The 22,087-nt window shown below is 47.9% G+C and overlaps 39 non-coding genes across 39 annotated transcripts; 19 read left to right on the plus strand and 20 right to left on the minus strand.

The window, feature by feature from the left end:
- Window positions 1-429: 429 nt before the first annotated feature.
- On the minus strand, window positions 430-545 carry LOC141313441 (U5 spliceosomal RNA). The gene has a single exon (XR_012349514.1). It is a non-coding gene; the product is annotated as a U5 spliceosomal RNA (small nuclear RNA).
- A 399-nt stretch (window positions 546-944) lies between these two features.
- trnag-gcc (transfer RNA glycine (anticodon GCC)) lies at window positions 945-1,015 on the plus strand. Its single transcript has one exon. It is a non-coding gene; the product is annotated as a tRNA-Gly (tRNA).
- Window positions 1,016-1,584: 569 nt separating this feature from the next.
- trnad-guc (transfer RNA aspartic acid (anticodon GUC)) lies at window positions 1,585-1,656 on the plus strand. The gene has a single exon. It is a non-coding gene; the product is annotated as a tRNA-Asp (tRNA).
- A 103-nt stretch (window positions 1,657-1,759) lies between these two features.
- On the minus strand, window positions 1,760-1,831 carry trnag-ucc (transfer RNA glycine (anticodon UCC)). The gene has a single exon. It is a non-coding gene; the product is annotated as a tRNA-Gly (tRNA).
- A 504-nt stretch (window positions 1,832-2,335) lies between these two features.
- On the minus strand, window positions 2,336-2,450 carry LOC141313463 (U5 spliceosomal RNA). The gene has a single exon (XR_012349536.1). It is a non-coding gene; the product is annotated as a U5 spliceosomal RNA (small nuclear RNA).
- Window positions 2,451-2,850: 400 nt separating this feature from the next.
- Window positions 2,851-2,921, plus strand: trnag-gcc (transfer RNA glycine (anticodon GCC)). Its single transcript has one exon. It is a non-coding gene; the product is annotated as a tRNA-Gly (tRNA).
- A 570-nt stretch (window positions 2,922-3,491) lies between these two features.
- On the plus strand, window positions 3,492-3,563 carry trnad-guc (transfer RNA aspartic acid (anticodon GUC)). Its single transcript has one exon. It is a non-coding gene; the product is annotated as a tRNA-Asp (tRNA).
- Window positions 3,564-3,666: 103 nt separating this feature from the next.
- On the minus strand, window positions 3,667-3,738 carry trnag-ucc (transfer RNA glycine (anticodon UCC)). The gene has a single exon. It is a non-coding gene; the product is annotated as a tRNA-Gly (tRNA).
- Window positions 3,739-4,243: 505 nt separating this feature from the next.
- On the minus strand, window positions 4,244-4,359 carry LOC141313442 (U5 spliceosomal RNA). The gene has a single exon (XR_012349515.1). It is a non-coding gene; the product is annotated as a U5 spliceosomal RNA (small nuclear RNA).
- Window positions 4,360-4,758: 399 nt separating this feature from the next.
- trnag-gcc (transfer RNA glycine (anticodon GCC)) lies at window positions 4,759-4,829 on the plus strand. The gene has a single exon. It is a non-coding gene; the product is annotated as a tRNA-Gly (tRNA).
- Window positions 4,830-5,398: 569 nt separating this feature from the next.
- trnad-guc (transfer RNA aspartic acid (anticodon GUC)) lies at window positions 5,399-5,470 on the plus strand. Its single transcript has one exon. It is a non-coding gene; the product is annotated as a tRNA-Asp (tRNA).
- Window positions 5,471-6,149: 679 nt separating this feature from the next.
- Window positions 6,150-6,265, minus strand: LOC141313391 (U5 spliceosomal RNA). The gene has a single exon (XR_012349463.1). It is a non-coding gene; the product is annotated as a U5 spliceosomal RNA (small nuclear RNA).
- Window positions 6,266-6,664: 399 nt separating this feature from the next.
- On the plus strand, window positions 6,665-6,735 carry trnag-gcc (transfer RNA glycine (anticodon GCC)). Its single transcript has one exon. It is a non-coding gene; the product is annotated as a tRNA-Gly (tRNA).
- Window positions 6,736-7,305: 570 nt separating this feature from the next.
- trnad-guc (transfer RNA aspartic acid (anticodon GUC)) lies at window positions 7,306-7,377 on the plus strand. Its single transcript has one exon. It is a non-coding gene; the product is annotated as a tRNA-Asp (tRNA).
- A 679-nt stretch (window positions 7,378-8,056) lies between these two features.
- Window positions 8,057-8,172, minus strand: LOC141313392 (U5 spliceosomal RNA). The gene has a single exon (XR_012349464.1). It is a non-coding gene; the product is annotated as a U5 spliceosomal RNA (small nuclear RNA).
- A 399-nt stretch (window positions 8,173-8,571) lies between these two features.
- trnag-gcc (transfer RNA glycine (anticodon GCC)) lies at window positions 8,572-8,642 on the plus strand. The gene has a single exon. It is a non-coding gene; the product is annotated as a tRNA-Gly (tRNA).
- Window positions 8,643-9,212: 570 nt separating this feature from the next.
- On the plus strand, window positions 9,213-9,284 carry trnad-guc (transfer RNA aspartic acid (anticodon GUC)). Its single transcript has one exon. It is a non-coding gene; the product is annotated as a tRNA-Asp (tRNA).
- Window positions 9,285-9,387: 103 nt separating this feature from the next.
- Window positions 9,388-9,459, minus strand: trnag-ucc (transfer RNA glycine (anticodon UCC)). The gene has a single exon. It is a non-coding gene; the product is annotated as a tRNA-Gly (tRNA).
- A 505-nt stretch (window positions 9,460-9,964) lies between these two features.
- On the minus strand, window positions 9,965-10,080 carry LOC141313393 (U5 spliceosomal RNA). Its single transcript, XR_012349465.1, has one exon. It is a non-coding gene; the product is annotated as a U5 spliceosomal RNA (small nuclear RNA).
- A 399-nt stretch (window positions 10,081-10,479) lies between these two features.
- On the plus strand, window positions 10,480-10,550 carry trnag-gcc (transfer RNA glycine (anticodon GCC)). Its single transcript has one exon. It is a non-coding gene; the product is annotated as a tRNA-Gly (tRNA).
- Window positions 10,551-11,869: 1,319 nt separating this feature from the next.
- On the minus strand, window positions 11,870-11,985 carry LOC141313394 (U5 spliceosomal RNA). The gene has a single exon (XR_012349466.1). It is a non-coding gene; the product is annotated as a U5 spliceosomal RNA (small nuclear RNA).
- A 399-nt stretch (window positions 11,986-12,384) lies between these two features.
- trnag-gcc (transfer RNA glycine (anticodon GCC)) lies at window positions 12,385-12,455 on the plus strand. Its single transcript has one exon. It is a non-coding gene; the product is annotated as a tRNA-Gly (tRNA).
- Window positions 12,456-13,024: 569 nt separating this feature from the next.
- On the plus strand, window positions 13,025-13,096 carry trnad-guc (transfer RNA aspartic acid (anticodon GUC)). The gene has a single exon. It is a non-coding gene; the product is annotated as a tRNA-Asp (tRNA).
- A 103-nt stretch (window positions 13,097-13,199) lies between these two features.
- On the minus strand, window positions 13,200-13,271 carry trnag-ucc (transfer RNA glycine (anticodon UCC)). Its single transcript has one exon. It is a non-coding gene; the product is annotated as a tRNA-Gly (tRNA).
- Window positions 13,272-13,776: 505 nt separating this feature from the next.
- Window positions 13,777-13,892, minus strand: LOC141313443 (U5 spliceosomal RNA). The gene has a single exon (XR_012349516.1). It is a non-coding gene; the product is annotated as a U5 spliceosomal RNA (small nuclear RNA).
- Window positions 13,893-14,931: 1,039 nt separating this feature from the next.
- Window positions 14,932-15,003, plus strand: trnad-guc (transfer RNA aspartic acid (anticodon GUC)). Its single transcript has one exon. It is a non-coding gene; the product is annotated as a tRNA-Asp (tRNA).
- Window positions 15,004-15,106: 103 nt separating this feature from the next.
- On the minus strand, window positions 15,107-15,178 carry trnag-ucc (transfer RNA glycine (anticodon UCC)). The gene has a single exon. It is a non-coding gene; the product is annotated as a tRNA-Gly (tRNA).
- A 505-nt stretch (window positions 15,179-15,683) lies between these two features.
- LOC141313445 (U5 spliceosomal RNA) lies at window positions 15,684-15,799 on the minus strand. The gene has a single exon (XR_012349517.1). It is a non-coding gene; the product is annotated as a U5 spliceosomal RNA (small nuclear RNA).
- A 399-nt stretch (window positions 15,800-16,198) lies between these two features.
- Window positions 16,199-16,269, plus strand: trnag-gcc (transfer RNA glycine (anticodon GCC)). The gene has a single exon. It is a non-coding gene; the product is annotated as a tRNA-Gly (tRNA).
- A 741-nt stretch (window positions 16,270-17,010) lies between these two features.
- Window positions 17,011-17,082, minus strand: trnag-ucc (transfer RNA glycine (anticodon UCC)). Its single transcript has one exon. It is a non-coding gene; the product is annotated as a tRNA-Gly (tRNA).
- A 505-nt stretch (window positions 17,083-17,587) lies between these two features.
- LOC141313395 (U5 spliceosomal RNA) lies at window positions 17,588-17,703 on the minus strand. The gene has a single exon (XR_012349468.1). It is a non-coding gene; the product is annotated as a U5 spliceosomal RNA (small nuclear RNA).
- A 399-nt stretch (window positions 17,704-18,102) lies between these two features.
- trnag-gcc (transfer RNA glycine (anticodon GCC)) lies at window positions 18,103-18,173 on the plus strand. Its single transcript has one exon. It is a non-coding gene; the product is annotated as a tRNA-Gly (tRNA).
- Window positions 18,174-18,743: 570 nt separating this feature from the next.
- Window positions 18,744-18,815, plus strand: trnad-guc (transfer RNA aspartic acid (anticodon GUC)). The gene has a single exon. It is a non-coding gene; the product is annotated as a tRNA-Asp (tRNA).
- Window positions 18,816-18,918: 103 nt separating this feature from the next.
- trnag-ucc (transfer RNA glycine (anticodon UCC)) lies at window positions 18,919-18,990 on the minus strand. Its single transcript has one exon. It is a non-coding gene; the product is annotated as a tRNA-Gly (tRNA).
- Window positions 18,991-19,495: 505 nt separating this feature from the next.
- Window positions 19,496-19,611, minus strand: LOC141313447 (U5 spliceosomal RNA). The gene has a single exon (XR_012349519.1). It is a non-coding gene; the product is annotated as a U5 spliceosomal RNA (small nuclear RNA).
- Window positions 19,612-20,010: 399 nt separating this feature from the next.
- trnag-gcc (transfer RNA glycine (anticodon GCC)) lies at window positions 20,011-20,081 on the plus strand. Its single transcript has one exon. It is a non-coding gene; the product is annotated as a tRNA-Gly (tRNA).
- Window positions 20,082-20,824: 743 nt separating this feature from the next.
- On the minus strand, window positions 20,825-20,896 carry trnag-ucc (transfer RNA glycine (anticodon UCC)). The gene has a single exon. It is a non-coding gene; the product is annotated as a tRNA-Gly (tRNA).
- A 505-nt stretch (window positions 20,897-21,401) lies between these two features.
- LOC141314008 (U5 spliceosomal RNA) lies at window positions 21,402-21,517 on the minus strand. The gene has a single exon (XR_012350074.1). It is a non-coding gene; the product is annotated as a U5 spliceosomal RNA (small nuclear RNA).
- Window positions 21,518-21,916: 399 nt separating this feature from the next.
- trnag-gcc (transfer RNA glycine (anticodon GCC)) lies at window positions 21,917-21,987 on the plus strand. The gene has a single exon. It is a non-coding gene; the product is annotated as a tRNA-Gly (tRNA).
- Window positions 21,988-22,087: the final 100 nt, after the last annotated feature.

The following is a 22,087-nucleotide window of genomic DNA, read 5'->3' on the forward strand; positions in this document are numbered from 1 at the left end:
TGAAGCCATCTTTGTTTGAATCCCGTCATGTACGAGAGAGTGCTGTCTTTCCATGCGGGCTAAAGAAATCTGGAGCTGCGACGCAGAAAGCGCAAAGGCCGCAAGTACAGAACGTGGTGAGGCGCGCTTCGTTCCACCGCCCATTGGCTGGTGGCCAGTTTTACTCTTGACACTCCAATACAGCTCTGTTGTGAGCAGAAAAGAATGCTGGAAGTACATAAGTCACTGACAGGGCCAAAGTAGCTGAAGCCCAAGGTTTGGATCCCATCATGTCATGAGAGTGCTGTCTTTCCATGCTGGCTGAAAAAAAATGTGAAGTTGCGACACAGGAAGCGCAAAGGCTGCAAACACGGTCCACGAGAAAGCACGCTTTGCTCCAATGCACATTGGTGTGTGGTCAGATTTAGTCTGCTATTGAAACTGCAGTGCAGCTCTGCTGTGAGCAGAGCACCCAAAAATACAGGTCACTCGGAAAGGTTCCCCTCCACGGAAATCTTTAGTAAAAGGCGAAAGATTTATGCGTCTATGAAGAGAAACTCGAGTGGTGTGCCCATGCGCTTGAGCATGTGCGCTCCCTGTGGTAAACCACTATACTCACAAAGGGTAATCTAGGGTGCCGATAAGATTTTCATCTCCCCCTCACTCCAAATGGGAGGAGTAAAAGTTAAAAAGTCTCTTCCATCATCCATTCTCGCCTGCCACACAGGAGGCCTGGCTCTGATTCCCGGGCAAATGCAGGAACAGAGTTCTTTTAAGTAAGGGGTGTGTGTTTGCATGTGTGTGGGATTCTTTAAAATGAGCCTTGAAGGCCAAGCCTGATTTGCTAGAAGGAGCTCCAAACTTTGCATATTGACCCAACCCCCCTTTACCTGGATTTGACGTGTAACAGTTACGCACCATTACTAAATCCAGGGCAATGTGAAGGCCGAAAGTCTCCCAGCCGAGCATTGGTGGTTCAGTGGTAGAATTCTCGCCTGCCACGCGGGAGACCCGGGTCCGATTCCCGGCCAATGCAGGAACGGAGTGCTTTTAATTAAGTTGTGTGTGTGCTTGCATGTGTGTAAGGTTCTTTAAAATGAAGCCTGATTTACTTGAAGGAGCTCCAACCTTTGCATACCGACCAACCCCCGTTCCCTGCCGAATCTTTTCAGAAACTCATTAGTCCGTCTATATTCGTCAAATGCCTATAAAACTTGTTCACTTTATCTATAGGTTGACGAAGTTTAGCAGTGGGCAATATACTCGTAAATGCGGTGTTAATTCCAAACGTTCTCCCTCCTTTCCGAGCATTGGTGGTTCAGTGGTAGAATTCTAGCAGTGGGCGATATGATCCACGTAAATGCGATGTTACTGCCACATGATTTCCCATCCTTTTTTTCATGTTCCCATTATGAAAAGTAAAAAAAAATAGTAATAATAGTAAAGTGGTCCAAATGAGGACCCCCTGTAATGTGTAGCATTCAAGATATTGGGAGACTCAATAAGATCAAGGCAGGTTGATTTGTTTTTTTCATTGAGTAGTGGCTCCCTATGCTGATGTCGGTGAAGTCAAGTCGGCTGGGAGCGAAGCACAGCGGGTACAGCTCCTCGTTAGTATAGTGGACAGTATCTCCGCCTGTCACGCGGAAGACCGGGGTTCGATTCCCCGACGGGGAGACCCAGCTCTTTCCTGCTGCTGAACGACTCATCCAAAAGATTTTGGTGCTGACAGAGGTCACAGAAGGAGTTCTGCTTCAACGTCAGCCAGAGCCAAAACAAATGCGTTGGCCGGGAATCGAACCCGGGTCAACTGCTTGGAAGGCAGCTATGCTCACCACTATACCACCAACGCAAGTTCCCGACTCCAGCTTTTAGCCATCTGAAAAGAATGCTTGAAATGCACAAGTCAATGATAGGGCAAAAGGAGCTGAAGCCATCTTTGTTTGTATCCCGTCATGTACGAGAGAGTGCTGTCTTTCCATGCGGGCTAAAGAAATCTGGAGCTGCGACGCAGAAAGCGCAAAGGCCGCAAGTACAGAACGTGGTGAGGCGCGCTTCGTTCCACCGCCCATTGGCTGGTGGCCAGTTTTACTCTTGACACTCCAATACAGCTCTGTTGTGAGCAGAAAAGAATGCTGGAAGTACATAAGTCACTGACAGGGCCAAAGTAGCTGAAGCCCAAGGTTTGGATCCCATCATGTCATGAGAGTGCTGTCTTTCCATGCTGGCTGAAAAAAATGTGAAGTTGCGACACAGGAAGCGCAAAGGCTGCAAACACGGTCCACGAGAAAGCACGCTTTGCTCCAATTCACATTGGTGTGTGGTCAGATTTAGTCTGCTATTGAAACTGCAGTGCAGCTCTGCTGTGAGCAGAGCACCCAAAAATACAGGTCACTCGGAAAGGTTCCCCTCCACGGAAATCTTTAGTAAAAGGCGAAAGATTTATGCGTCTATGAAGAGAAACTCGAGCTGTGTGCCCATGCGCTTGAGCATGTGCGCTCCCTGTGGTAAACCACTATACTCACAAAGGGTAATCTAGGGTGCCGATAAGATTTTCATCTCCCCCTCACTCCAAATGGGAGGAGTAAAAGTTAAAAAGTCTCTTCCATCATCCATTCTCGCCTGCCACACAGGAGGCCTGGCTCTGATTCCCGGGCAAATGCAGGAACAGAGTTCTTTTAAGTAAGGGGTGTGTGTTTGCATGTGTGTGGGATTCTTTAAAATGAGCCTTGAAGGCCAAGCCTGATTTGCTAGAAGGAGCTCCAAACTTTGCATATTGACCCAACCCCCCTTTACCTGGATTTGACGTGTAACAGTTACGCACCATTACTAAATCCAGGGCAATGTGAAGGCCGAAAGTCTCCCAGCCGAGCATTGGTGGTTCAGTGGTAGAATTCTCGCCTGCCACGCGGGAGACCCGGGTCCGATTCCCGGCCAATGCAGGAACGGAGTGCTTTTAATTAAGTTGTGTGTGTGCTTGCATGTGTGTAAGGTTCTTTAAAATGAAGCCTGATTTACTTGAAGGAGCTCCAACCTTTGCATACCGACCAACCCCCGTTCCCTGCCGAATCTTTTCAGAAACTCATTAGTCCGTCTATATTCGTCAAATGCCTATAAAACTTGTTCACTTTATCTATAGGTTGACGAAGTTTAGCAGTGGGCAATATACTCGTAAATGCGGTGTTAATTCCAAACGTTCTCCCTCCTTTCCGAGCATTGGTGGTTCAGTGGTAGAATTCTAGCAGTGGGCGATATGATCCACGTAAATGCGATGTTACTGCCACATGATTTCCCATCCTTTTTTTCATGTTCCCATTATGAAAAGTAAAAAAAAAATAGTAATAATAGTAAAGTGGTCCAAATGAGGACCCCCTGTAATGTGTAGCATTCAAGATATTGGGAGACTCAATAAGATCAAGGCAGGTTGATTTGTTTTTTTCATGGAGTAGTGGCTCCTTATGCTGATGTCGGTGAAGTCAAGTCGGCTGGGGGCGGAGAACAGCGGGTACAGCTCCTCGTTAGTATAGTGGACAGTATCTCCGCCTGTCACGCGGAAGACCGGGGTTCGATTCCCCGACGGGGAGACCCAGCTCTTTGCTGCTGCTGAACGACTCATCCAAAAGATTTTGGTGCTGACAGAGGTCACAGAAGGAGTTCTGCTTCAACGTCAGCCAGAGCCAAAACAAATGCGTTGGCCGGGAATCGAACCCGGGTCAACTGCTTGGAAGGCAGCTATGCTCACCACTATACCACCAACGCAAGTTCCCGACTCCAGCTTTTAGCCATCTGAAAAGAATGCTTGAAATGCACAAGTCACTGATAGGGCAAAAGGAGCTGAAGCCATCTTTGTTTGAATCCCGTCATGTACGAGAGAGTGCTGTCTTTCCATGCGGGCTAAAGAAATCTGGAGCTGCGACGCAGAAAGCGCAAAGGCCGCAAGTACAGAACGTGGTGAGGCGCGCTTCGTTCCACCGCCCATTGGCTGGTGGCCAGTTTTACTCTTGACACTCCAATACAGCTCTGTTGTGAGCAGAAAAGAATGCTGGAAGTACATAAGTCACTGACAGGGCCAAAGTAGCTGAAGCCCAAGGTTTGGATCCCATCATGTCATGAGAGTGCTGTCTTTCCATGCTGGCTGAAAAAAAATGTGAAGTTGCGACACAGGAAGCGCAAAGGCTGCAAACACGGTCCACGAGAAAGCACGCTTTGCTCCAATGCACATTGGTGTGTGGTCAGATTTAGTCTGCTATTGAAACTGCAGTGCAGCTCTGCTGTGAGCAGAGCACCCAAAAATACAGGTCACTCGGAAAGGTTCCCCTCCACGGAAATCTTTAGTAAAAGGCGAAAGATTTATGCGTCTATGAAGAGAAACTCGAGTGGTGTGCCCATGCGCTTGAGCATGTGCGCTCCCTGTGGTAAACCACTATACTCACAAAGGGTAATCTAGGGTGCCGATAAGATTTTCATCTCCCCCTCACTCCAAATGGGAGGAGTAAAAGTTAAAAAGTCTCTTCCATCATCCATTCTCGCCTGCCACACAGGAGGCCTGGCTCTGATTCCCGGGCAAATGCAGGAACAGAGTTCTTTTAAGTAAGGGGTGTGTGTTTGCATGTGTGTGGGATTCTTTAAAATGAGCCTTGAAGGCCAAGCCTGATTTGCTAGAAGGAGCTCCAAACTTTGCATATTGACCCAACCCCCCTTTACCTGGATTTGACGTGTAACAGTTACGCACCATTACTAAATCCAGGGCAATGTGAAGGCCGAAAGTCTCCCAGCCGAGCATTGGTGGTTCAGTGGTAGAATTCTCGCCTGCCACGCGGGAGACCCGGGTCCGATTCCCGGCCAATGCAGGAACGGAGTGCTTTTAATTAAGTTGTGTGTGTGCTTGCATGTGTGTAAGGTTCTTTAAAATGAAGCCTGATTTACTTGAAGGAGCTCCAACCTTTGCATACCGACCAACCCCCGTTCCCTGCCGAATCTTTTCAGAAACTCATTAGTCCGTCTATATTCGTCAAATGCCTATAAAACTTGTTCACTTTATCTATAGGTTGACGAAGTTTAGCAGTGGGCAATATACTCGTAAATGCGGTGTTAATTCCAAACGTTCTCCCTCCTTTCCGAGCATTGGTGGTTCAGTGGTAGAATTCTAGCAGTGGGCGATATGATCCACGTAAATGCGATGTTACTGCCACATGATTTCCCATCCTTTTTTTCATGTTCCCATTATGAAAAGTAAAAAAAAATAGTAATAATAGTAAAGTGGTCCAAATGAGGACCCCCTGTAATGTGTAGCATTCAAGATATTGGGAGACTCAATAAGATCAAGGCAGGTTGATTTGTTTTTTTCATGGAGTAGTGGCTCCTTATGCTGATGTCGGTGAAGTCAAGTCGGCTGGGGGCGAAGCACAGCGGGTACAGCTCCTCGTTAGTATAGTGGACAGTATCTCCGCCTGTCACGCGGAAGACCGGGGTTCGATTCCCCGACGGGGAGACCCAGCTCTTTCCTGCTGCTGAACGACTCATCCAAAAGATTTTGGTGCTGACAGAGGTCACAGAAGGAGTTCTGCTTCAACGTCAGCCAGAGCCAAAACAAATGCGTTGGCCGGGAATCGAACCCGGGTCAACTGCTTGGAAGGCAGCTATGCGCACCACTATACCACCAACGCAAGTTCCCGACTCCAGCTTTTAGCCATCTGAAAAGAATGCTTGAAATGCACAAGTCAATGATAGGGCAAAAGGAGCTGAAGCCATCTTTGTTTGTATCCCGTCATGTACGAGAGAGTGCTGTCTTTCCATGCGGGCTAAAGAAATCTGGAGCTGCGACGCAGAAAGCGCAAAGGCCGCAAGTACAGAACGTGGTGAGGCGCGCTTCGTTCCACCGCCCATTGGCTGGTGGCCAGTTTTACTCTTGACACTCCAATACAGCTCTGTTGTGAGCAGAAAAGAATGCTGGAAGTACATAAGTCACTGACAGGGCCAAAGTAGCTGAAGCCCAAGGTTTGGATCCCATCATGTCATGAGAGTGCTGTCTTTCCATGCTGGCTGAAAAAAATGTGAAGTTGCGACACAGGAAGCGCAAAGGCTGCAAACACGGTCCACGAGAAAGCACGCTTTGCTCCAATGCACATTGGTGTGTGGTCAGATTTAGTCTGCTATTGAAACTGCAGTGCAGCTCTGCTGTGAGCAGAGCACCCAAAAATACAGGTCACTCGGAAAGGTTCCCCTCCACGGAAATCTTTAGTAAAAGGCGAAAGATTTATGCGTCTATGAAGAGAAACTCGAGTTGTGTGCCCATGCGCTTGAGCATGTGCGCTCCCTGTGGTAAACCACTATACTCACAAAGGGTAATCTAGGGTGCCGATAAGATTTTCATCTCCCCCTCACTCCAAATGGGAGGAGTAAAAGTTAAAAAGTCTCTTCCATCATCCATTCTCGCCTGCCACACAGGAGGCCTGGCTCTGATTCCCGGGCAAATGCAGGAACAGAGTTCTTTTAAGTAAGGGGTGTGTGTTTGCATGTGTGTGGGATTCTTTAAAATGAGCCTTGAAGGCCAAGCCTGATTTGCTAGAAGGAGCTCCAAACTTTGCATATTGACCCAACCCCCCTTTACCTGGATTTGACGTGTAACAGTTACGCACCATTACTAAATCCAGGGCAATGTGAAGGCCGAAAGTCTCCCAGCCGAGCATTGGTGGTTCAGTGGTAGAATTCTCGCCTGCCACGCGGGAGACCCGGGTCCGATTCCCGGCCAATGCAGGAACGGAGTGCTTTTAATTAAGTTGTGTGTGTGCTTGCATGTGTGTAAGGTTCTTTAAAATGAAGCCTGATTTACTTGAAGGAGCTCCAACCTTTGCATACCGACCAACCCCCGTTCCCTGCCGAATCTTTTCAGAAACTCATTAGTCCGTCTATATTCGTCAAATGCCTATAAAACTTGTTCACTTTATCTATAGGTTGACGAAGTTTAGCAGTGGGCAATATACTCGTAAATGCGGTGTTAATTCCAAACGTTCTCCCTCCTTTCCGAGCATTGGTGGTTCAGTGGTAGAATTCTAGCAGTGGGCGATATGATCCACGTAAATGCGATGTTACTGCCACATGATTTCCCATCCTTTTTTTCATGTTCCCATTATGAAAAGTAAAAAAAAAATAGTAATAATAGTAAAGTGGTCCAAATGAGGACCCCCTGTAATGTGTAGCATTCAAGATATTGGGAGACTCAATAAGATCAAGGCAGGTTGATTTGTTTTTTTCATGGAGTAGTGGCTCCTTATGCTGATGTCGGTGAAGTCAAGTCGGCTGGGGGCGAAGCACAGCGGGTACAGCTCCTCGTTAGTATAGTGGACAGTATCTCCGCCTGTCACGCGGAAGACCGGGGTTCGATTCCCCGACGGGGAGACCCAGCTCTTTCCTGCTGCTGAACGACTCATCCAAAAGATTTTGGTGCTGACAGAGGTCACAGAAGGAGTTCTGCTTCAACGTCAGCCAGAGCCAAAACAAATGCGTTGGCCGGGAATCGAACCCGGGTCAACTGCTTGGAAGGCAGCTATGCGCACCACTATACCACCAACGCAAGTTCCCGACTCCAGCTTTTAGCCATCTGAAAAGAATGCTTGAAATGCACAAGTCAATGATAGGGCAAAAGGAGCTGAAGCCATCTTTGTTTGTATCCCGTCATGTACGAGAGAGTGCTGTCTTTCCATGCGGGCTAAAGAAATCTGGAGCTGCGACGCAGAAAGCGCAAAGGCCGCAAGTACAGAACGTGGTGAGGCGCGCTTCGTTCCACCGCCCATTGGCTGGTGGCCAGTTTTACTCTTGACACTCCAATACAGCTCTGTTGTGAGCAGAAAAGAATGCTGGAAGTACATAAGTCACTGACAGGGCCAAAGTAGCTGAAGCCCAAGGTTTGGATCCCATCATGTCATGAGAGTGCTGTCTTTCCATGCTGGCTGAAAAAAATGTGAAGTTGCGACACAGGAAGCGCAAAGGCTGCAAACACGGTCCACGAGAAAGCACGCTTTGCTCCAATGCACATTGGTGTGTGGTCAGATTTAGTCTGCTATTGAAACTGCAGTGCAGCTCTGCTGTGAGCAGAGCACCCAAAAATACAGGTCACTCGGAAAGGTTCCCCTCCACGGAAATCTTTAGTAAAAGGCGAAAGATTTATGCGTCTATGAAGAGAAACTCGAGTTGTGTGCCCATGCGCTTGAGCATGTGCGCTCCCTGTGGTAAACCACTATACTCACAAAGGGTAATCTAGGGTGCCGATAAGATTTTCATCTCCCCCTCACTCCAAATGGGAGGAGTAAAAGTTAAAAAGTCTCTTCCATCATCCATTCTCGCCTGCCACACAGGAGGCCTGGCTCTGATTCCCGGGCAAATGCAGGAACAGAGTTCTTTTAAGTAAGGGGTGTGTGTTTGCATGTGTGTGGGATTCTTTAAAATGAGCCTTGAAGGCCAAGCCTGATTTGCTAGAAGGAGCTCCAAACTTTGCATATTGACCCAACCCCCCTTTACCTGGATTTGACGTGTAACAGTTACGCACCATTACTAAATCCAGGGCAATGTGAAGGCCGAAAGTCTCCCAGCCGAGCATTGGTGGTTCAGTGGTAGAATTCTCGCCTGCCACGCGGGAGACCCGGGTCCGATTCCCGGCCAATGCAGGAACGGAGTGCTTTTAATTAAGTTGTGTGTGTGCTTGCATGTGTGTAAGGTTCTTTAAAATGAAGCCTGATTTACTTGAAGGAGCTCCAACCTTTGCATACCGACCAACCCCCGTTCCCTGCCGAATCTTTTCAGAAACTCATTAGTCCGTCTATATTCGTCAAATGCCTATAAAACTTGTTCACTTTATCTATAGGTTGACGAAGTTTAGCAGTGGGCAATATACTCGTAAATGCGGTGTTAATTCCAAACGTTCTCCCTCCTTTCCGAGCATTGGTGGTTCAGTGGTAGAATTCTAGCAGTGGGCGATATGATCCACGTAAATGCGATGTTACTGCCACATGATTTCCCATCCTTTTTTTCATGTTCCCATTATGAAAAGTAAAAAAAAAATAGTAATAATAGTAAAGTGGTCCAAATGAGGACCCCCTGTAATGTGTAGCATTCAAGATATTGGGAGACTCAATAAGATCAAGGCAGGTTGATTTGTTTTTTTCATGGAGTAGTGGCTCCTTATGCTGATGTCGGTGAAGTCAAGTCGGCTGGGGGCGGAGAACAGCGGGTACAGCTCCTCGTTAGTATAGTGGACAGTATCTCCGCCTGTCACGCGGAAGACCGGGGTTCGATTCCCCGACGGGGAGACCCAGCTCTTTGCTGCTGCTGAACGACTCATCCAAAAGATTTTGGTGCTGACAGAGGTCACAGAAGGAGTTCTGCTTCAACGTCAGCCAGAGCCAAAACAAATGCGTTGGCCGGGAATCGAACCCGGGTCAACTGCTTGGAAGGCAGCTATGCTCACCACTATACCACCAACGCAAGTTCCCGACTCCAGCTTTTAGCCATCTGAAAAGAATGCGTGAAATGCACAAGTCACTGATAGGGCAAAAGGAGCTGAAGCCATCTTTGTTTGTATCCCGTCATGTACGAGAGAGTGCTGTCTTTCCATGCGGGCTAAAGAAATCTGGAGCTGCGACGCAGAAAGCGCAAAGGCCGCAAGTACAGAACGTGGTGAGGCGCGCTTCGTTCCACCGCCCATTGGCTGGTGGCCAGTTTTACTCTTGACACTCCAATACAGCTCTGTTGTGAGCAGAAAAGAATGCTGGAAGTACATAAGTCACTGACAGGGCCAAAGTAGCTGAAGCCCAAGGTTTGGATCCCATCATGTCATGAGAGTGCTGTCTTTCCATGCTGGCTGAAAAAAAATGTGAAGTTGCGACACAGGAAGCGCAAAGGCTGCAAACACGGTCCACGAGAAAGCACGCTTTGCTCCAATGCACATTGGTGTGTGGTCAGATTTAGTCTGCTATTGAAACTGCAGTGCAGCTCTGCTGTGAGCAGAGCACCCAAAAATACAGGTCACTCGGAAAGGTTCCCCTCCACGGAAATCTTTAGTAAAAGGCGAAAGATTTATGCGTCTATGAAGAGAAACTCGAGTTGTGTGCCCATGCGCTTGAGCATGTGCGCTCCCTGTGGTAAACCACTATACTCACAAAGGGTAATCTAGGGTGCCGATAAGATTTTCATCTCCCCCTCACTCCAAATGGGAGGAGTAAAAGTTAAAAAGTCTCTTCCATCATCCATTCTCGCCTGCCACACAGGAGGCCTGGCTCTGATTCCCGGGCAAATGCAGGAACAGAGTTCTTTTAAGTAAGGGGTGTGTGTTTGCATGTGTGTGGGATTCTTTAAAATGAGCCTTGAAGGCCAAGCCTGATTTGCTAGAAGGAGCTCCAAACTTTGCATATTGACCCAACCCCCCTTTACCTGGATTTGACGTGTAACAGTTACGCACCATTACTAAATCCAGGGCAATGTGAAGGCCGAAAGTCTCCCAGCCGAGCATTGGTGGTTCAGTGGTAGAATTCTCGCCTGCCACGCGGGAGACCCGGGTCCGATTCCCGGCCAATGCAGGAACGGAGTGCTTTTAATTAAGTTGTGTGTGTGCTTGCATGTGTGTAAGGTTCTTTAAAATGAAGCCTGATTTACTTGAAGGAGCTCCAACCTTTGCATACCGACCAACCCCCGTTCCCTGCCGAATCTTTTCAGAAACTCATTAGTCCGTCTATATTCGTCAAATGCCTATAAAACTTGTTCACTTTATCTATAGGTTGACGAAGTTTAGCAGTGGGCAATATACTCGTAAATGCGGTGTTAATTCCAAACGTTCTCCCTCCTTTCCGAGCATTGGTGGTTCAGTGGTAGAATTCTAGCAGTGGGCGATATGATCCACGTAAATGCGATGTTACTGCCACATGATTTCCCATCCTTTTTTTCATGTTCCCATTATGAAAAGTAAAAAAAAATAGTAATAATAGTAAAGTGGTCCAAATGAGGACCCCCTGTAATGTGTAGCATTCAAGATATTGGGAGACTCAATAAGATCAAGGCAGGTTGATTTGTTTTTTTCATGGAGTAGTGGCTCCTTATGCTGATGTCGGTGAAGTCAAGTCGGCTGGGGGTGAAGCACAGCGGGTACAGCTCCTCGTTAGTATAGTGGACAGTATCGCCGCCTGTCACGCGGAAGACCGGGGTTGATTCCCCGACGGGGAGACCCAGCTCTTTGCTGCTGCTGAACGACTCATCCAAAAGATTTTGGTGCTGACAGAGGTCACAGAAGGAGTTCTGCTTCAACGTCAGCCAGAGCCAAAACAAATGCGTTGGCCGGGAATCGAACCCGGGTCAACTGCTTGGAAGGCAGCTATGCGCACCACTATACCACCAACGCAAGTTCCCGACTCCAGCTTTTAGCCATCTGAAAAGAATGCTTGAAATGCACAAGTCACTGATAGGGCAAAAGGAGCTGAAGCCATCTTTGTTTGTATCCCGTCATGTACGAGAGAGTGCTGTCTTTCCATGCGGGCTAAAGAAATCTGGAGCTGCGACGCAGAAAGCGCAAAGGCCGCAAGTACAGAACGTGGTGAGGCGCGCTTCGTTCCACCGCCCATTGGCTGGTGGCCAGTTTTACTCTTGACACTCCAATACAGCTCTGTTGTGAGCAGAAAAGAATGCTGGAAGTACATAAGTCACTGACAGGGCCAAAGTAGCTGAAGCCCAAGGTTTGGATCCCATCATGTCATGAGAGTGCTGTCTTTCCATGCTGGCTGAAAAAAATGTGAAGTTGCGACACAGGAAGCGCAAAGGCTGCAAACACGGTCCACGAGAAAGCATGCTTTGCTCCAATGCACATTGGTGTGTGGTCAGATTTAGTCTGCTATTGAAACTGCAGTGCAGCTCTGCTGTGAGCAGAGCACCCAAAAATACAGGTCACTCGGAAAGGTTCCCCTCCACGGAAATCTTTAGTAAAAGGCGAAAGATTTATGCGTCTATGAAGAGAAACTCGAGTTGTGTGCCCATGCGCTTGAGCATGTGCGCTCCCTGTGGTAAACCACTATACTCACAAAGGGTAATCTAGGGTGCCGATAAGATTTTCATCTCCCCCTCACTCCAAATGGGAGGAGTAAAAGTTAAAAAGTCTCTTCCATCATCCATTCTCGCCTGCCACACAGGAGGCCTGGCTCTGATTCCCGGGCAAATGCAGGAACAGAGTTCTTTTAAGTAAGGGGTGTGTGTTTGCATGTGTGTGGGATTCTTTAAAATGAGCCTTGAAGGCCAAGCCTGATTTGCTAGAAGGAGCTCCAAACTTTGCATATTGACCCAACCCCCCTTTACCTGGATTTGACGTGTAACAGTTACGCACCATTACTAAATCCAGGGCAATGTGAAGGCCGAAAGTCTCCCAGCCGAGCATTGGTGGTTCAGTGGTAGAATTCTCGCCTGCCACGCGGGAGACCCGGGTCCGATTCCCGGCCAATGCAGGAACGGAGTGCTTTTAATTAAGTTGTGTGTGTGCTTGCATGTGTGTAAGGTTCTTTAAAATGAAGCCTGATTTACTTGAAGGAGCTCCAACCTTTGCATACCGACCAACCCCCGTTCCCTGCCGAATCTTTTCAGAAACTCATTAGTCCGTCTATATTCGTCAAATGCCTATAAAACTTGTTCACTTTATCTATAGGTTGACGAAGTTTAGCAGTGGGCAATATACTCGTAAATGCGGTGTTAATTCCAAACGTTCTCCCTCCTTTCCGAGCATTGGTGGTTCAGTGGTAGAATTCTAGCAGTGGGCGATATGATCCACGTAAATGCGATGTTACTGCCACATGATTTCCCATCCTTTTTTTCATGTTCCCATTATGAAAAGTAAAAAAAAATAGTAATAATAGTAAAGTGGTCCAAATGAGGACCCCCTGTAATGTGTAGCATTCAAGATATTGGGAGACTCAATAAGATCAAGGCAGGTTGATTTGTTTTTTTCATGGAGTAGTGGCTCCTTATGCTGATGTCGGTGAAGTCAAGTCGGCTGGGGGCGGAGAACAGCGGGTACAGCTCCTCGTTAGTATAGTGGACAGTATCTCCGCCTGTCACGCGGAAGACCGGGGTTCGATTCCCCGACGGGGAGACCCAGCTCTTTGCTGCTGCTGAACGACTCATCCAAAAGATTTTGGTGCTGACAGAGGTCACAGAAGGAGTTCTGCTTCAACGTCAGCCAGAGCCAAAACAAATGCGTTGGCCGGGAATCGAACCCGGGTCAACTGCTTGGAAGGCAGCTATGCTCACCACTATACCACCAACGCAAGTTCCCGACTCCAGCTTTTAGCCATCTGAAAAGAATGCTTGAAATGCACAAGTCACTGATAGGGCAAAAGGAGCTGAAGCCATCTTTGTTTGTATCCCGTCATGTACGAGAGAGTGCTGTCTTTCCATGCGGGCTAAAGAAATCTGGAGCTGCGACGCAGAAAGCGCAAAGGCCGCAAGTACAGAACGTGGTGAGGCGCGCTTCGTTCCACCGCCCATTGGCTGGTGGCCAGTTTTACTCTTGACACTCCAATACAGCTCTGTTGTGAGCAGAAAAGAATGCTGGAAGTACATAAGTCACTGACAGGGCCAAAGTAGCTGAAGCCCAAGGTTTGGATCCCATCATGTCATGAGAGTGCTGTCTTTCCATGCTGGCTGAAAAAAAATGTGAAGTTGCGACACAGGAAGCGCAAAGGCTGCAAACACGGTCCACGAGAAAGCACGCTTTGCTCCAATGCACATTGGTGTGTGGTCAGATTTAGTCTGCTATTGAAACTGCAGTGCAGCTCTGCTGTGAGCAGAGCACCCAAAAATACAGGTCACTCGGAAAGGTTCCCCTCCACGGAAATCTTTAGTAAAAGGCGAAAGATTTATGCGTCTATGAAGAGAAACTCGAGTGGTGTGCCCATGCGCTTGAGCATGTGCGCTCCCTGTGGTAAACCACTATACTCACAAAGGGTAATCTAGGGTGCCGATAAGATTTTCATCTCCCCCTCACTCCAAATGGGAGGAGTAAAAGTTAAAAAGTCTCTTCCATCATCCATTCTCGCCTGCCACACAGGAGGCCTGGCTCTGATTCCCGGGCAAATGCAGGAACAGAGTTCTTTTAAGTAAGGGGTGTGTGTTTGCATGTGTGTGGGATTCTTTAAAATGAGCCTTGAAGGCCAAGCCTGATTTGCTAGAAGGAGCTCCAAACTTTGCATATTGACCCAACCCCCCTTTACCTGGATTTGACGTGTAACAGTTACGCACCATTACTAAATCCAGGGAAATGTGAAGGCCGAAAGTCTCCCGGCCGAGCATTGGTGGTTCAGTGGTAGAATTCTCGCCTGCCACGCAGGAGACCCGGGTCCGATTCCCGGCCAATGCAGGAACGGAGTGCTTTTAAGTAAGTTGTGTGTGTGCTTGCATGTGTGTAAGGTTCTTTAAAATGAAGCCTGATTTACTTGAAGGAGCTCCAACCTTTGCATACCGACCAACCCCCGTTCCCTGCCGAATCTTTTCAGAAACTCATTAGTCCGTCTATATTCGTCAAATGCCTATAAAACTTGTTCACTTTATCTATAGGTTGACGAAGTTTAGCAGTGGGCAATATACTCGTAAATGCGGTGTTAATTCCAAACGTTCTCCCTCCTTTCCGAGCATTGGTGGTTCAGTGGTAGAATTCTAGCAGTGGGCGATATGATCCACGTAAATGCGATGTTACTGCCACATGATTTCCCATCCTTTTTTTCATGTTCCCATTATGAAAAGTAAAAAAAAATAGTAATAATAGTAAAGTGGTCCAAATGAGGACCCCCTGTAATGTGTAGCATTCAAGATATTGGGAGACTCAATAAGATCAAGGCAGGTTGATTTGTTTTTTTCATGGAGTAGTGGCTCCTTATGCTGATGTCGGTGAAGTCAAGTCGGCTGGGGGCGGAGAACAGCGGGTACAGCTCCTCGTTAGTATAGTGGACAGTATCTCCGCCTGTCACGCGGAAGACCGGGGTTCGATTCCCCGACGGGGAGACCCAGCTCTTTGCTGCTGCTGAACGACTCATCCAAAAGATTTTGGTGCTGACAGAGGTCACAGAAGGAGTTCTGCTTCAACGTCAGCCAGAGCCAAAACAAATGCGTTGGCCGGGAATCGAACCCGGGTCAACTGCTTGGAAGGCAGCTATGCTCACCACTATACCACCAACGCAAGTTCCCGACTCCAGCTTTTAGCCATCTGAAAAGAATGCTTGAAATGCACAAGTCACTGATAGGGCAAAAGGAGCTGAAGCCATCTTTGTTTGTATCCCGTCATGTACGAGAGAGTGCTGTCTTTCCATGCGGGCTAAAGAAATCTGGAGCTGCGACGCAGAAAGCGCAAAGGCCGCAAGTACAGAACGTGGTGAGGCGCGCTTCGTTCCACCGCCCATTGGCTGGTGGCCAGTTTTACTCTTGACACTCCAATACAGCTCTGTTGTGAGCAGAAAAGAATGCTGGAAGTACATAAGTCACTGACAGGGCCAAAGTAGCTGAAGCCCAAGGTTTGGATCCCATCATGTCATGAGAGTGCTGTCTTTCCATGCTGGCTGAAAAAAAATGTGAAGTTGCGACACAGGAAGCGCAAAGGCTGCAAACACGGTCCACGAGAAAGCACGCTTTGCTCCAATGCACATTGGTGTGTGGTCAGATTTAGTCTGCTATTGAAACTGCAGTGCAGCTCTGCTGTGAGCAGAGCACCCAAAAATACAGGTCACTCGGAAAGGTTCCCCTCCACGGAAATCTTTAGTAAAAGGCGAAAGATTTATGCGTCTATGAAGAGAAACTCGAGTGGTGTGCCCATGCGCTTGAGCATGTGCGCTCCCTGTGGTAAACCACTATACTCACAAAGGGTAATCTAGGGTGCCGATAAGATTTTCATCTCCCCCTCACTCCAAATGGGAGGAGTAAAAGTTAAAAAGTCTCTTCCATCATCCATTCTCGCCTGCCACACAGGAGGCCTGGCTCTGATTCCCGGGCAAATGCAGGAACAGAGTTCTTTTAAGTAAGGGGTGTGTGTTTGCATGTGTGTGGGATTCTTTAAAATGAGCCTTGAAGGCCAAGCCTGATTTGCTAGAAGGAGCTCCAAACTTTGCATATTGACCCAACCCCCCTTTACCTGGATTTGACGTGTAACAGTTACGCACCATTACTAAATCCAGGGCAATGTGAAGGCCGAAAGTCTCCCAGCCGAGCATTGGTGGTTCAGTGGTAGAATTCTCGCCTGCCACGCGGGAGACCCGGGTCCGATTCCCGGCCAATGCAGGAACGGAGTGCTTTTAATTAAGTTGTGTGTGTGCTTGCATGTGTAAGGTTCTTTAAAATGAAGCCTGATTTACTTGAAGGAGCTCCAACCTTTGCATACCGACCAACCCCCGTTCCCTGCCGAATCTTTTCAGAAACTCATTAGTCCGTCTATATTCGTCAAATGCCTATAAAACTTGTTCACTTTATCTATAGGTTGACGAAGTTTAGCAGTGGGCAATATACTCGTAAATGCGGTGTTAATTCCAAACGTTCTCCCTCCTTTCCGAGCATTGGTGGTTCAGTGGTAGAATTCTAGCAGTGGGCGATATGATCCACGTAAATGCGATGTTACTGCCACATGATTTCCCATCCTTTTTTTCATGTTCCCATTATGAAAAGTAAAAAAAAATAGTAATAATAGTAAAGTGGTCCAAATGAGGACCCCCTGTAATGTGTAGCATTCAAGATATTGGGAGACTCAATAAGATCAAGGCAGGTTGATTTGTTTTTTTCATGGAGTAGTGGCTCCTTATGCTGATGTCGGTGAAGTCAAGTCGGCTGGGGGTGAAGCACAGCGGGTACAGCTCCTCGTTAGTATAGTGGACAGTATCGCCGCCTGTCACGCGGAAGACCGGGGTTGATTCCCCGACGGGGAGACCCAGCTCTTTGCTGCTGCTGAACGACTCATCCAAAAGATTTTGGTGCTGACAGAGGTCACAGAAGGAGTTCTGCTTCAACGTCAGCCAGAGCCAAAACAAATGCGTTGGCCGGGAATCGAACCCGGGTCAACTGCTTGGAAGGCAGCTATGCTCACCACTATACCACCAACGCAAGTTCCCGACTCCAGCTTTTAGCCATCTGAAAAGAATGCTTGAAATGCACAAGTCACTGATAGGGCAAAAGGAGCTGAAGCCATCTTTGTTTGTATCCCGTCATGTACGAGAGAGTGCTGTCTTTCCATGCGGGCTAAAGAAATCTGGAGCTGCGACGCAGAAAGCGCAAAGGCCGCAAGTACAGAACGTGGTGAGGCGCGCTTCGTTCCGCCGCCCATTGGCTGGTGGCCAGTTTTACTCTTGACACTCCAATACAGCTCTGTTGTGAGCAGAAAAGAATGCTGGAAGTACATAAGTCACTGACAGGGCCAAAGTAGCTGAAGCCCAAGGTTTGGATCCCATCATGTCATGAGAGTGCTGTCTTTCCATGCTGGCTGAAAAAAAATGTGAAGTTGCGACACAGGAAGCGCAAAGGCTGCAAAGACGGTCCACGAGAAAGCACGCTTTGCTCCAATGCACATTGGTGTGTGGTCAGATTTAGTCTGCTATTGAAACTGCAGTGCAGCTCTGCTGTGAGCAGAGCACCCAAAAATACAGGTCACTCGGAAAGGTTCCCCTCCACGGAAATCTTTAGTAAAAGGCGAAAGATTTATGCGTCTATGAAGAGAAACTCGAGTTGTGTGCCCATGCGCTTGAGCATGTGCGCTCCCTGTGGTAAACCACTATACTCACAAAGGGTAATCTAGGGTGCCGATAAGATTTTCATCTCCCCCTCACTCCAAATGGGAGGAGTAAAAGTTAAAAAGTCTCTTCCATCATCCATTCTCGCCTGCCACACAGGAGGCCTGGCTCTGATTCCCGGGCAAATGCAGGAACAGAGTTCTTTTAAGTAAGGGGTGTGTGTTTGCATGTGTGTGGGATTCTTTAAAATGAGCCTTGAAGGCCAAGCCTGATTTGCTAGAAGGAGCTCCAAACTTTGCATATTGACCCAACCCCCCTTTACCTGGATTTGACATGTAACAGTTACGCACCATTACTAAATCCAGGGCAATGTGAAGGCCGAAAGCCTCCCAGCCGAGCATTGGTGGTTCAGTGGTAGAATTCTCGCCTGCCACGCGGGAGACCCGGGTCCGATTCCCGGCCAATGCAGGAACGGAGTGCTTTTAATTAAGTTGTGTGTGTGCTTGCATGTGTGTAAGGTTCTTTAAAATGAAGCCTGATTTACTTGAAGGAGCTCCAACCTTTGCATACCGACCAACCCCCGTTCCCTGCCGAATCTTTTCAGAAACTCATTAGTCCGTCTATATTCGTCAAATGCCTATAAAACTTGTTCACTTTATCTATAGGTTGACGAAGTTTAGCAGTGGGCAATATACTCGTAAATGCGGTGTTAATTCCAAACGTTCTCCCTCCTTTCCGAGCATTGGTGGTTCAGTGGTAGAATTCTAGCAGTGGGCGATATGATCCACGTAAATGCGATGTTACTGCCACATGATTTCCCATCCTTTTTTTCATGTTCCCATTATGAAAAGTAAAAAAAAAATAGTAATAATAGTAAAGTGGTCCAAATGAGGACCCCCTGTAATGTGTAGCATTCAAGATATTGGGAGACTCAATAAGATCAAGGCAGGTTGATTTGTTTTTTTCATGGAGTAGTGGCTCCTTATGCTGATGTCGGTGAAGTCAAGTCGGCTGGGGGCGGAGAACAGCGGGTACAGCTCCTCGTTAGTATAGTGGACAGTATCTCCGCCTGTCACGCGGAAGACCGGGGTTCGATTCCCCGACGGGGAGACCCAGCTCTTTGCTGCTGCTGAACGACTCATCCAAAAGATTTTGGTGCTGACAGAGGTCACAGAAGGAGTTCTGCTTCAACGTCAGCCAGAGCCAAAACAAATGCGTTGGCCGGGAATCGAACCCGGGTCAACTGCTTGGAAGGCAGCTATGCTCACCACTATACCACCAACGCAAGTTCCCGACTCCAGCTTTTAGCCATCTGAAAAGAATGCGTGAAATGCACAAGTCACTGATAGGGCAAAAGGAGCTGAAGCCATCTTTGTTTGTATCCCGTCATGTACGAGAGAGTGCTGTCTTTCCATGCGGGCTAAAGAAATCTGGAGCTGCGACGCAGAAAGCGCAAAGGCCGCAAGTACAGAACGTGGTGAGGCGCGCTTCGTTCCACCGCCCATTGGCTGGTGGCCAGTTTTACTCTTGACACTCCAATACAGCTCTGTTGTGAGCAGAAAAGAATGCTGGAAGTACATAAGTCACTGACAGGGCCAAAGTAGCTGAAGCCCAAGGTTTGGATCCCATCATGTCATGAGAGTGCTGTCTTTCCATGCTGGCTGAAAAAAAATGTGAAGTTGCGACACAGGAAGCGCAAAGGCTGCAAACACGGTCCACGAGAAAGCACGCTTTGCTCCAATGCACATTGGTGTGTGGTCAGATTTAGTCTGCTATTGAAACTGCAGTGCAGCTCTGCTGTGAGCAGAGCACCCAAAAATACAGGTCACTCGGAAAGGTTCCCCTCCACGGAAATCTTTAGTAAAAGGCGAAAGATTTATGCGTCTATGAAGAGAAACTCGAGTGGTGTGCCCATGCGCTTGAGCATGTGCGCTCCCTGTGGTAAACCACTATACTCACAAAGGGTAATCTAGGGTGCCGATAAGATTTTCATCTCCCCCTCACTCCAAATGGGAGGAGTAAAAGTTAAAAAGTCTCTTCCATCATCCATTCTCGCCTGCCACACAGGAGGCCTGGCTCTGATTCCCGGGCAAATGCAGGAACAGAGTTCTTTTAAGTAAGGGGTGTGTGTTTGCATGTGTGTGGGATTCTTTAAAATGAGCCTTGAAGGCCAAGCCTGATTTGCTAGAAGGAGCTCCAAACTTTGCATATTGACCCAACCCCCCTTTACCTGGATTTGACGTGTAACAGTTACGCACCATTACTAAATCCAGGGCAATGTGAAGGCCGAAAGTCTCCCAGCCGAGCATTGGTGGTTCAGTGGTAGAATTCTCGCCTGCCACGCGGGAGACCCGGGTCCGATTCCCGGCCAATGCAGGAACGGAGTGCTTTTAATTAAGTTGTGTGTGTGCTTGCATGTGTGTAAGGTTCTTTAAAATGAAGCCTGATTTACTTGAAGGAGCTCCAACCTTTGCATACCGACCAACCCCCGTTCCCTGCCGAATCTTTTCAGAAACTCATTAGTCCGTCTATATTCGTCAAATGCCTATAAAACTTGTTCACTTTATCTATAGGTTGACGAAGTTTAGCAGTGGGCAATATACTCGTAAATGCGGTGTTAATTCCAAACGTTCTCCCTCCTTTCCGAGCATTGGTGGTTCAGTGGTAGAATTCTAGCAGTGGGCGATATGATCCACGTAAATGCGATGTTACTGCCACATGATTTCCCATCCTTTTTTTCATGTTCCCATTATGAAAAGTAAAAAAAAATAGTAATAATAGTAAAGTGGTCCAAATGAGGACCCCCTGTAATGTGTAGCATTCAAGATATTGGGAGACTCAATAAGATCAAGGCAGGTTGATTTGTTTTTTTCATGGAGTAGTGGCTCCTTATGCTGATGTCGGTGAAGTCAAGTCGGCTGGGGGTGAAGCACAGCGGGTACAGCTCCTCGTTAGTATAGTGGACAGTATCGCCGCCTGTCACGCGGAAGACCGGGGTTGATTCCCCGACGGGGAGACCCAGCTCTTTGCTGCTGCTGAACGACTCATCCAAAAGATTTTGGTGCTGACAGAGGTCACAGAAGGAGTTCTGCTTCAACGTCAGCCAGAGCCAAAACAAATGCGTTGGCCGGGAATCGAACCCGGGTCAACTGCTTGGAAGGCAGCTATGCTCACCACTATACCACCAACGCAAGTTCCCGATTCCAGCTTTTAGCCATCTGAAAAGAATGCTTGAAATGCACAAGTCACTGATAGGGCAAAAGGAGCTGAAGCCATCTTTGTTTGTATCCCGTCATGTACGAGAGAGTGCTGTCTTTCCATGCGGGCTAAAGAAATCTGGAGCTGCGACGCAGAAAGCGCAAAGGCCGCAAGTACAGAACGTGGTGAGGCGCGCTTCGTTCCACCGCCCATTGGCTGGTGGCCAGTTTTACTCTTGACACTCCAATACAGCTCTGTTGTGAGCAGAAAAGAATGCTGGAAGTACATAAGTCACTGACAGGGCCAAAGTAGCTGAAGCCCAAGGTTTGGATTCCATCATGTCATGAGAGTGATGTCTTTCCATGCTGGCTGAAAAAAAATGTGAAGTTGCGACACAGGAAGCGCAAAGGCTGCAAACACGGTCCACGAGAAAGCACGCTTTGCTCCAATGCACATTGGTGTGTGGTCAGATTTAGTCTGCTATTGAAACTGCAGTGCAGCTCTGCTGTGAGCAGAGCACCCAAAAATACAGATCACTCGGAAAGGTTCCCCTCCACGGAAATCTTTAGTAAAAGGCGAAAGATTTATGCGTCTATGAAGAGAAACTCGAGTTGTGTGCCCATGCGCTTGAGCATGTGCGCTCCCTGTGGTAAACCACTATACTCACAAAGGGTAATCTAGGGTGCCGATAAGATTTTCATCTCCCCCTCACTCCAAATGGGAGGAGTAAAAGTTAAAAAGTCTCTTCCATCATCCATTCTCGCCTGCCACACAGGAGGCCTGGCTCTGATTCCCGGGCAAATGCAGGAACAGAGTTCTTTTAAGTAAGGGGTGTGTGTTTGCATGTGTGTGGGATTCTTTAAAATGAGCCTTGAAGGCCAAGCCTGATTTGCTAGAAGGAGCTCCAAACTTTGCATATTGACCCAACCCCCCTTTACCTGGATTTGACGTGTAACAGTTACGCACCATTACTAAATCCAGGGCAATGTGAAGGCCGAAAGTCTCCCAGCCGAGCATTGGTGGTTCAGTGGTAGAATTCTCGCCTGCCACGCGGGAGACCCGGGTCCGATTCCCGGCCAATGCAGGAACGGAGTGCTTTTAATTAAGTTGTGTGTGTGCTTGCATGTGTGTAAGGTTCTTTAAAATGAAGCCTGATTTACTTGAAGGAGCTCCAACCTTTGCAT

Source organism: Garra rufa, unplaced genomic scaffold, assembly GCF_049309525.1.
Source record: "Garra rufa unplaced genomic scaffold, GarRuf1.0 hap1_unplaced_007, whole genome shotgun sequence".
Taxonomy (NCBI): Eukaryota; Metazoa; Chordata; class Actinopteri; order Cypriniformes; family Cyprinidae; genus Garra; species Garra rufa.